Source organism: Cupressus sempervirens, chromosome 3 (assembly GCF_028749045.1).
Source record: "Cupressus sempervirens isolate cs-2001-9-10 chromosome 3, ASM2874904v1, whole genome shotgun sequence".
NCBI lineage: Eukaryota > Viridiplantae > Streptophyta > Pinopsida > Cupressales > Cupressaceae > Cupressus > Cupressus sempervirens.
Window position 1 is genome coordinate 140,178,644 of NC_143120.1, and position 12,015 is coordinate 140,190,658.

At 34.5% G+C, this 12,015-nt stretch overlaps 1 pseudogene; it reads right to left on the reverse strand.

The window, feature by feature from the left end:
* Positions 1 to 5,225: 5,225 nt before the first annotated feature.
* LOC149565150 (pre-mRNA-processing-splicing factor 8A-like) overlaps positions 5,226 to 12,015 on the reverse strand; it is a 186,014-nt pseudogene continuing 179,224 nt past the window's right edge.

A 12,015-nucleotide genomic window follows, 5' to 3' on the forward strand; every position in this document is an offset into this window, starting at 1 on the left:
TTTCCTTGCAACTAAACTAACTTAATGAAAACTTGATAATCGCTGGCTATTCCATTCAAAGTAAGTATTACCAGATCATTAGTAGATATTTATTCACTAACATTAGCTAACTTATCCCTCAATTCCTTAAATCTTGATAAAAATTACAAACACCTCCATTTGTTTCCATTTTGATAGACAATAACTTCCTCTTAAAAAAAAATTATATTCAAGTGTTTGCAATCTTATACAAACCTTTCAAAGTTTGACCATGTACCACTAGAAGTGGTAATGTCTCTTATATGAGGTATGATTGAGTCTTTTGCTAACATGCACAAGAGAATCTTGGCTTTTGATTATCTTTTCTCGGTAACCTTGGACAACAATTGGTGGCATTGTAGATTTGGCCTCTTTGTCATTTATAATGTCCGAAAAATTATACCCCTCCATTAGAGTCTATATCTTGAACTTCCAATTAACATAATTGTTACCATCTAAGTTATTTGATTTAGTTAAATAAGCATCTATATGATTGGCCATCGCAAAACAAGAAAAAAACTTAACAAGAATTTTTTACCAAATTTCTTATACTTAGTTATTTATTCAAACTAGAACTTTATGACACAACTCACCTAAACTAAACTCCCATTTCTAGCAATGCAAAGATGGATTGCCACATGTCCGACATTGGTTATTCATTATTCTAACAATTTTCTGCAATTTTCTTTTCCTTCTAAACCTCAACATAACACTCCACTAGCAATATATGTAAACTATTCTCAATGTCTCAACTAGCAAATAAAAGCAAATGTGGAAATGCTGGGCTATGAAATGTCGAATACATGCAATTAAACATGAATTAAAAATGAAAACCAAATAGTATCATTTTCTTGAAACTTCTTCAAATAATTTGATTGAGATTTCAAATCTAATTTATAGCTTTTTGTTTCTACTTCTCAAACATAGTAAACCTTTTAAAAAGTGATCGTATTGTTTATTAGAGGTCTAAAAATGGACATATTTGGAGCAACTATTAAAAGAATTAAATATACTATATATTTAGACTCTTTTCCAAAATAATGGGAAACAAAAAATCAATTTTGTACATATTACATTGTCTAATATATTCCATGAAAGCATAGGACTATGAACCTCACACTTTTATTTTGGTCATAACTATTTCACTTTTATAAATTTTATGTAATAATTATAACTTTCACTTTATAATATCAAATATAGTATGGTCTTATCAGTGGTTGACTCTTATTATCTTTGAGATTCAAAGACTTTGTTTCAATCATGTTTGAATTCTTACAATTAAATACACAATTGATTTGAGACTCATTCTTTATTGAGACTTTTGTTGCACTACAAAATCATTTACTAAATGACCTATCAATTGACCTCACAAACTACATAATTATATAGCATTATTTTATCCAATGACCTTTCTAAACTCTTCTCTACCCTTTGCATACTAAGATGCCCTCACTAGTTATAAACATTAAAAAGTACCTCCCTTGACATTGAAATTTATAAATCTTTGTGTAAAGTCAATGGGCTCATAAAATAAAATAATAGACCCTAAGGTCACATTTCGAACCCTCGATGGCCATTACGAGCGAAAAAAAATGTGCATAGAAATTAACAGATTTTATACGAGTATGGAGAAATTTTGCATTCAATGGCCAACAACTCCTATCTCGACTTAGAAGATGCAGAATATTCCAGTGGTTAAATTTGGAAGCGTTTATGCACATGTATTAACGCGTATTGGCTGGTATTTTTGTCATATATTTAGCCGGAGACACTTCCTCAAAGTTGCATGCGGAATGTGGAAGATGACAGGGCATGCAAACTGAATGGATGAACACCACAAACATTTGCAGTTTCAGGGATGCAGTGATTGTAGAAGATGTATTTCTCCGAAAAAAACCTTAGAAATTTTAAAACGGAGACAATTCATACCTATTATTTGACAGAATGCTTTAAAGGAATCCAAATGCATGCACTATGTAGAATCATAGTCAAAGTTCCTCAACTTTTGACAGAGTGCCAAGTAAAGATGTTGCTCGAAGCAGTGAAGTCAGGTGATTTCTATATGCTGCTATAAATTGGAAAATTCTAAGCTTTGGGTTTGTAGAGCGAGGAGTTTGTTGACAAGGTTTCAGAGATTTTCTAAGGTTTCTAACTCCAAAGATTCTTATCAAGTTTATAGAGACCAAAGGTGAATCACCTCCCAAAGAAGGTAATGTATAGAATATTATGTACTCTGAGTCGGTTGTATTTGGTTTTTTCCTATTTTCATCAGTTGCTTCTATTAAAGAAAACTATTGCCTTATTTATTATGTTGTACTAAGTGCTTCACTTCTGTGAGCATCACCTAGATCCAATGAGTACTACGTGTTCCATTTATTCTCATGAGAGATGGATTCATGTTGAATCACTACTCATGAAATATGGGTTAATGAGTTTGACTCAAAAATCGCACAGTTAAATCCTGATAGCAATATCATAATTTGACTTGCTGTGGAAATTATCTCCTACTTATCTATTATGTTGTTATTTCACCATGATTCTTGCTTTCCGCAAAACATGAAGACCGCAAGATAGCAAACGATGCTCTCACGTAGGGTTTCATCAAGACCAAAGAATAAACATCAAACATAAATTGTTTAAAATCCTCACAAAACTCTAGAATTTCATATGAATTGTATGTCACGCCCAAGAATTGTCAAGTTTGTTAGCTCACAATTCAAAGCATTTCAATGGAAAAAAAATCAAAACAAATAATTTGATTGTAATTCCTGTTTTGAAACAAACAATACCTAGAATTGGTCCGAAAGCCCGCAAATTTGGTAACCTACATAAGGAGAATAAAAAGAAAGAATATAATTATATTAACATCAACAGATTACCAAAATAAGTCTATGGGAGTCCAGAACGGAAGTGATTTTTTTAAAAAAAAGGCAAAGCTTTTTCTCTCTCTCTATATATACAAATAAAGAGAGTAATGACATTCTGAAATATAACAAGAAACTTTCTGAGAAATCTTGCAACTAAGAAGTCTAAATATGACCTACTGGTGCATTACTGAATCTTCAGCACAAAAAACAAGTAACCATTATGCATATATAAATTTGCATCACACTACTCATCAGTACTGCTGCCCTAGAAGAATTTCCATTTAACATGATTAACCATCTAGTTGGTAGATATAAAACGGTTGCATATCAAAAAGTGGGCACCATAATTGTAGCTGCAAATGATCTCAGTGCACCCAAAACCGAATACAGTGAAGAAAAGATGACAGGCAGAAACTCAAAACCATCAAAATTCTGCATTTCCATAAAACACAGTAATACTCCCTATTCTTCAATCTTATCTCCGGAACAATGGCCAGAAGGATCAGAAAATAAGGCTAGGTTAAAGACTTCCCTTGACACTGAGGTTGCCGGGCTTCCATAAGTAGGCTTTGCAACATCACTGTGACCAACACGAGCTCCAGGAGGCTCATGAACATGTTGTATTAACAGAAACAATGCATTAACATTGGCTCAGTCCCGCTTGATCAAAGAAGAGCCAAGAAAACCCTAATTCTTGCAAAGAGGATTTTGCACATAACAAAAATCCAGAGACTCTGATGAACTTTTAATGGAGTCATATCGCACATCATAGGGAAATCCCTCTGCAATTTAATCCCTGGAAACTAAACCACCCGCTAAAGCATTTCTGCTCCACAAATTAGAATTTTGTACAACCATAAACAAAGCATTATCGAAGCTAATACCATTCCTAAAAACCTTATGAGCCAGTGAGACAAGGTGGTCTTCAGATTGCAATAAGTCCAGAGATTTGAAAGAAATACAAAGAGGATTTGATAAGGCTATATGAGACGACAAGCAACAGGAGCGAGAACATCCTCACCAATCACCCCACACACAATCCATTTGAAAATTTTGATCAAGGTCTGCATTAGAAATTTAACTCATAAAGCCCCTTTGTACATCAGGTGGCCAAGCCAAAATCCTAAAATTCAGTGGGCTATAATCCATTGACGATGACGGCAACGCACAAAATAGAAGCACCTTGATATTGTCTTGCACTGATTCAAAGCTCATCCTTTGAAGTGAAATATTCACCCAGAAAGCGTGTGAAGGAGGACAAGGTAATAAAGAAGGTGTACATGCTTATCTTTCACACGAAGGCTTAATAAGGAAGGAAATAAAACCCAGAGCATGTAGAACGAATTTGGTATCCTGTCACAGAAATTTGTTTATATCCTTTCTTTTAATTTCTACTTAGATCTTGTTTTGTTCGTTCTTTATATTTCATTTTGTTACACCAATGGTTATCTTTTAACCTCTAAACACCCAAGCATAATGAGCATTCAGAAACAGAGAAAGCTAGTGGCATGTACTCTCCTGATGACCCAGATTACAGCCAAGGGATTAATGCAAATGCAGAAATGAGTAGATAAAAATACTTAACACTGAAATGAATCAAATATATAGCAAAGATCATTAACACTAAGTAGATATCCATTTTTACTCCTTAAGAAAAGGTTTATCTAGGAACTAAATATTTTTATTTGAATGATCGCTAGTAAAGATAGACTGTTTGGAATTCAAAATTAATATGCATTGTACCCCCAACAATTGAACGGAAAGAAATGCCAAAGGTCACTTGTCCATCGAGAGGTTAAGTGTTTGGTGTTTGTTGAGTTCCATAGTAATCCGTCAGCTATTTTATTGAGCTAAATTACTGAAAACTATCTAGTGCCATGTATTATCACAAAATATATTATTTTACTTATTAGAAACCTTAAGTTTTTATAGTCCCTCTCAGCAAATTTGTATATTTTTTCAGAAAACCTGTGCAGTGATTTTCATGGCAATCCTCGAGATCACACTCTGTAATAATTGTTAGTGTTATGAGGAGAGCAAACCGTATTAATGGATTATATATGATTGTTCCATTATATCCATTACATGTTCATGCAGGTAATGATTCGCCTAGTGTTATAAGGAGAAAAGTTTATATTATTATTTATATAAATTTTAAACAACCATTCCATTATCTCTGCAAGTAACTATTTGCTATCGTTATCAGGAGAACAGATCATATTAAATAAATTCTAGACTTCAATTCCATTATATTCACCATGTGCTTTTGCAGATAATTGATTCCTCCTCTTTTCTGTACCTTCGTTTAAAAATAAAAAGTACAACACTCAATACCACATACTAAAGTGATAACTGAGGAAGTTCATTCGGTTGTATACATCCATCCTAAAGGTTCTAGATGATTCAAAAAGTCACGCTTAGGCAAAGAGAAGGGTAAAAAAACTTGTTGGTGTGTGGAGGCATAGATATGCAACGGATTTCCTTCACTAGTGGATTGTCTAGGGGGCTTACACCATTGAGATAGCCTGCAATTTGGGTTCTAAGGTCTGCTATGCAAATGGATTTCTCAAATATTTTCTTGGGAAGGGTGTATGTATAACCAATTTCCTATTCAAATTACCAAACCAATGATAAGATATAATAAAAAATATAAAAATCAAATTGACAACAAAAAAAACATTAATTGTACCTAGATATCATCTCTGACTTCACATATACGATTGACTTTGAGATAGAAGTTGGTTGCAGATATTGCCCTAACTATTTTTTTTTAAACCAAAAGCAACGTGCTCATATGGACTTGTGGTTGTAAGTTTGTAACAATCAACTAGTCACCATGCACATTTGTAGTTCTAGTTGTAATGGCAGTGAGTTGGGTTGATTCCTTTCCCTCAAAGTAACCTCATACATTCCAATGAATTCACTTTTCTACCATTACTTACATTCACATCAGATTGAAAACCATCATTATTTTGCTAGAATAACTGAAAGAGGATCTCTCACTTTCTTTTCAATTTAATTTTAAGCTATCTGTTCCCTTTGTTGAGAAGGTGGGGGTTATCTCAGCTCCACGTATAATATCCCTAATTTGTAATTGAGTTAAGGAAGATGTATTAACATTATTCTTCTTAGCATGATCAGACAGGATCAGGTCTCTCAAAGCTACTTCCACCTGCATTAGCAATATTCAAGATTGTTTCAGGATACAGTCCCTCTGCTTGAAATTTCAACAGAACAAGAAGTTCATGAAGAACTTTTCATAAAAGAAACACTGCAAAATGATAGAGTTGTAGACCCTCTATAGAAAATATTATGACTTCATAAGAGGTTTACCTTCATCCACTGATCATCAAAGAGGTTTGGTCAGATGCGATGTGGCTCAGTAACAACTATCTTATCAGGTTTCAACAACATCTTTGCTTTCTCATTATTCACATGAAGGGCATGTAGTATCAATATTAAGTGAGAAAATGCAGTGCAAGAATAGATAGTCTTTAATGACAAAACTTCAAATTTTAAGCATGCTTGGAATAGCAACCCAAGCTCACTGCCTTTAATCACAATGTTGGGAAAGTTGAGTGAACTTCCAAAGTATCAAGCATTACCGTACACGTAACAATTATCTGTTTTGGTTGCTCCTCAACAGGTAATGACCTTACCAATGCAGCTACTTATTCAGCTGTCTTCCATTTTGCTAGCTGACCAAGCCACTTCTGCCCTTCCCACGTACTATATGGATAACATGTGGTATCCAAATCTTTATTTACGGTAGAAGTATTCCCTTATAAATAATTTTTTTTTAGTGACACCTCAAACGTGAAAGATAGTAGCACATATTCGTGGGCTCCTTATGGTACTTCCAATTACAAATTTTTAAGCCGAGCCTTAGTGCCATTAATAATAACCTTATAACGATGTAATTGGTTTATTATTCATTTCCATCAACCAAGCCACTTGCCTGTAAGAGTGCATCTCCTGGTGGCCACTATAAGCTTCGATAAGAGCTTATGTCAAAGTATTAAAGGTTATTTTAAAACAAAATAGCAAAGACAGATGACTTGGTTCTCCTATTTCTGTGTAAACCAATTTGTAATTAAAAAGAGCAATTGATAAATTTTGAAGTCTGGGTGAACCACTTGAATATCTTCAAAAAGTTCAACAGATTCAAACAGTTGGTTCAAGAGGTTCAAAGCTCAAGTGTTCATAAGTTCTCTTTTCCCAACCCCTCGAAAGCTCTTCATATCAACACCCGAATAATTGAATTTGAATATTGTGTTTTATTAAATGCCAATTATGGACTGAACAATCAACACTTTTCTACTCGTGGAACCGAAATAAAATTTGGTTTTAAATTTTCCCAATACCAATGGGGGAGACATTCTCCTACATCTTGTGCATGGAGATGGAAGTTCATGGGGAATCGTTAAGTGGTGACCAAGTGACTGATGATCGATTTCAATATAAATCATAATGGACAAAAGCTAGGTAGATCCGATAACAGATGACGTGCTTCTATGGAGCTTTATTGAAAAAGTTTGAATATGCAGCGGGATACATGGATCATAGGCATCTAAACTATAAATGAGTGGTAAAGGTTCTGGGGAATGTGGGTCTATATGAGAGTGAAGGGCAACTTACATTAATCGTAGAAGTTCTGGTCCAAATAGAGTAGATAATAAAGTTATGGGTTAAAAAAATAGAGGGATACATGTTATACCGAGTAAATGGTATTTATTCCAATTCTATTCCAAGCATGTTGGTGGCTTTTTTATTTAATGCATATACCTAGTGGTGCTGGTTAAACCCAGTAATGTTGTGTTCAATAGAAGAAGAGGAATTGGGTTTTCTCATCTAAGATCCTTGCAAAATCCTCAGGGCTGAACTCATTATACTCATCATACGTCTGTCATAATACCAGTTTAGCCATGTACAAACTTTGGTTACAATGATTGCGACAGACATAAACAAGCTAAGGTACGTGTGAAAAATGACAAGGCAATTATGCAATTCCTGTCAAAGGGTCACAGAAGGAGATCGAGGACAGGTTAGAGCTATGTCCTATGTTGCCTTAAGTCATTTGCCATGTTACAATGTAGTGTAATGTTTTAAAAGGCCACAAATCCAATGGTCGTCCATTTACCTCAAAAAGCCAATATTGCATAGATAAGATAATTTTATTAATGTCCAACAAAAGATCACAACTTGGGTCTTTGGGACTGAAAGCTTACAACCAAGAAGATAGCGGACAAACGGAATACCAAACAGTGTCCACAAAAGAACAAGCACAATAAATGAAGAAGAAAGCAGAGACATCATGGAAAAGATTAGGTATCTGTCTTCAAAGGGAAAAAATCCAATAGCGACTGATATAGCCGGCGGCTACCAGGGGCCATGTGGTGTAGTTGAGTGCTACGAGAGGAGTGTCGCTGGCGAAGAGGTCCACTGTGGGGTCTCACTGATCTAGAATGGCTTGTGTTAGGGAAACTGCACTGTCGCTTGACACCCCGAGCCAGAGCTAATGGCAAGAAGAAGGTTGTGATAAGTTGTGCATGGGTTTGACTCATGGAGAATAATAGTTATGAAGTATGGTCGTGACGCTGTAAGGAATCACAGAGATAGAGCGCAATGCAACGCTTATCTGCGTAGGGAAACACTAACAGCAGTTACAGGTGATCGGGGTTCATCTTTTCAATAATGATTGTGAGATAGGGGAATGATATATTCTTGTCTAATTTGTATGATCACAGATGAAGGAGGTGGGGCAGGAGAGGTATGCAATTAAATAATAAAGGTATGTTGAGTAAAATGTGAAACCCGATATTGTACCAAAATGGTTGCCTCAAACATGACTAATTTAAAGAGGCTAACCCATGTACTTGTTCCTTGTTGTCTTTAAGCAATCTTAGTGAAATATTATGGACCCAATCTCCCTTGTTGCTTACAAATTGTATATGGGTGAAGTTGATATTAGAAAACTCACCAACATCATGTATTGTTGGGCTCAATGAAAGCATTCAATAATGTTGACAACGTGAATTTACTCCAATTTTGTGAAATCTATTGAAACAATGTGCGTGGAACTATAGTATCACTAATATCTTCATCAAATGTGACTATGGTTGGAGAATTCGTTCTACCTCAACTTTGGCTATAGCATAGGGGAACCTCATCTTAGTCCACGGTGTTAAATTCAATGGATCAAGATAGAGAAGTGTTGTTCTGTAAATGCTTCAACAGAAGCACACATACTACTTTGGAGATTTGGAATGAGATTTTAGAACTCGTTGATGTTCCTGCAAACATAGCTAGAAAGTTGATAAGATATGAGCATGTTCTAAGTCAAAATGGGTATTCGAATGCAGTAGAAATAGATTGTTCCCAATAGGAGATATGTTTAATGTGGGCTTGATTTTGTTTTTAAATGGAAAAATAGTGGGCCATACCGCTTAAACATATCAGTCATGGTCGATGTGGCATAAATCTAAAAACTACTAAATGTGGTATTAGGTTTGAATGTTATAGGAGAATACGAAAGGATTTCACAATCTTGTTATTGGGAGATTCAGTTACAAAGGGAGCCAAAGATATTTCTAGTTGCGAAAGAGGGGCTAAAATTTAAATTTGAGAAAATTTACAAGAATGGAGAATTAGTTACTGAAAGAATTGTAGGGCAACGAGATTGTATTTATTATGCAAAAAGAGGGTTCCTTTTCTTTTAGATTGTATTTATTGTGTAGAAAGAGGGTTCTTTTTCTTTTTCTTTTCACATGAGGATAAGAAAAAGAGAGAGGGCAACCTTCTTCCATTAGTCATGATATTTTTGTTTTGTTGTATGGAGATTGGGATCCACGTGTTCTTTGTTGCATTAAGAAATAATGCAAATGCAGATTATCTGTGTGCCAATTTGTGCTTTCTTTAGATTATAGATTGTGAATGTTTTTTTAAATCTTCTTGATGCAAGTTTCATTATGCCAACTAGAGATATTATATTTTTTAATCTATGAATTTGGGACAACCATTAATTATGAAATTCGTTTTAATTTTCTTTATTGCTTCTCATCAATTGATTAGTGAATTAACATTGCTCATCATTAGTGTATATTGCATTAAGTATCTTGTAGGTTATAAGTTATGTCAAATTTGTAGAATTATTTCTAGCCAAGAGTTTTTAAATTATTTATAGGCATAAATATGATGCAACTTGAGGTGAGAGAATATCTCATATGCTTTCAATTCTTTCTTTTTTAGTTTAATTGTTTATGTTGACAGTTCATGAATTGTGCTTTTGTTGACACACTAAATATTTTTTAGACCTACACTTCTATACACTACTTCTATTATGCAAATCTTCAATTATGCTTTCAAATCATGATTATTATTCTTTTTGGGAATTTCCATTGTGACACATTTGGCTTCAAGGATTAGACATCTACTTTGGAGGTTCTTTGTTCGTAATTGCATCAAATTTCAACATCAATAAAATGTCCACAAACAACACTCAACCCAAGACAAAGAGGTCACAACTCCTATAAGGCCATGGAAGACAAGAATGCAAAGAGATACCATACAAGAAGTGAATAAGGAAATCCTTTTGATGGATGATAAGCTATTAGGCTCCAAGGTAAGGGATTTATCTACCATGAAAACCCAATTGCAAATAATGAACAAGGTTGCAATCAAGGATGTGTATTGTAACGCCCCGCCAAGGGATTCAAAAAATTTTACTAAGTTTGCCAAACAATTTTTTTTTTTTTTTTAAATATGAAAGATAAAACCATTCATAACATTTGTGGAAGCAATAGCAACAATTCAAATGAAAATAAACATAACATATATACATAACATGCTACATTCTTTAAAGATCCCTTAACGTTGTATCACATCTAAATTAACTATTCATCTAACATCCCATCCTTATGAAATAACAATGATACATCCAATGTACTTAAACAATATACAAGTGTCCTTTTGTAATTATATTTTAGTTTAGCTCAATCATCCACTATACATATCACAGGGTATGAAAAGCTTAAAAGAATAAACATCCAAGTAAATAAAGTACATCATCATCATCTAATATTAATCCATGATGCAATAACATAAATGAAACCACATATCATACATGATACATCATCACAAAAGATAACTATATATCACAAACATAAATAACTAAGTGCACGGTTCTTCCCAACTGTAAATAGCATCATTAGACCATCGTGGATCCTAGCCATCCCTCCGTGCGTAACATTCCAAAGCACCAAAGAGATCATCGGTATTAATATAGTAGGAATGTCACTCCTAAAACATCCTACTAACATGCAAAGTAAAGCATAATAAATCATCAACTAACATATGCAAAGTAAAGCAAATCATCAATATAAGAAACAGACCAGTAAATACATCCATCATAAGGTATATTATCTGTCATAATGCTCCAAGAACATAGTGAAGAATAAATACCAACCAAGGATACTCCAGCCATGGTGTCTCGGAAGGATCTCAAATGATAAGAGTGAAAATACAGTACCACCCAACCATGTGGAACCTAAGTGGTCCACTCCCACTGTGCTGAGAAGATAATCTCAAGTCCCAAACAGTATATCAATTCACGAAGCATAAATCTCTATAAGTCCAGGAATCTTAAAAGTATACTAACTCAAAGGTTCCATCACATAAAAATTGACATCTAATTCACAGAGGCACACAAAGACATGTAGGAAACCTACTCTGCAAGCAAGAAAGTGTCATCGCATTTATCACGTACAAGTTACCTTGGTAGTTAGCTAAACTCCACGAGTCCATACTGATCTCATGTGGCCTCTAGTATCCTCTCATACTCACAAGGCATACTACGGAATGCACGGTCGCAACCATGCGTTCTCACTACTCCCATCTTAGCCTGTACAAGCACTCAAAGCACAGGCGAGAACATCAAAACAATTTTTTTTTAGGTTCATTTAACCCCCATTTAGTGTGTAAATGTTATCACTTATTAGCCAAACTTACAATGAGTTACCCTAGCAGCCACTTAGGGCCCCGACCCCCATTGCAAGCCACTTTCCGACACTACAAGTAGATTACCTACCCTAAGCTCATGGAATCATAAATCTCAAAACCACAAAAGATAATC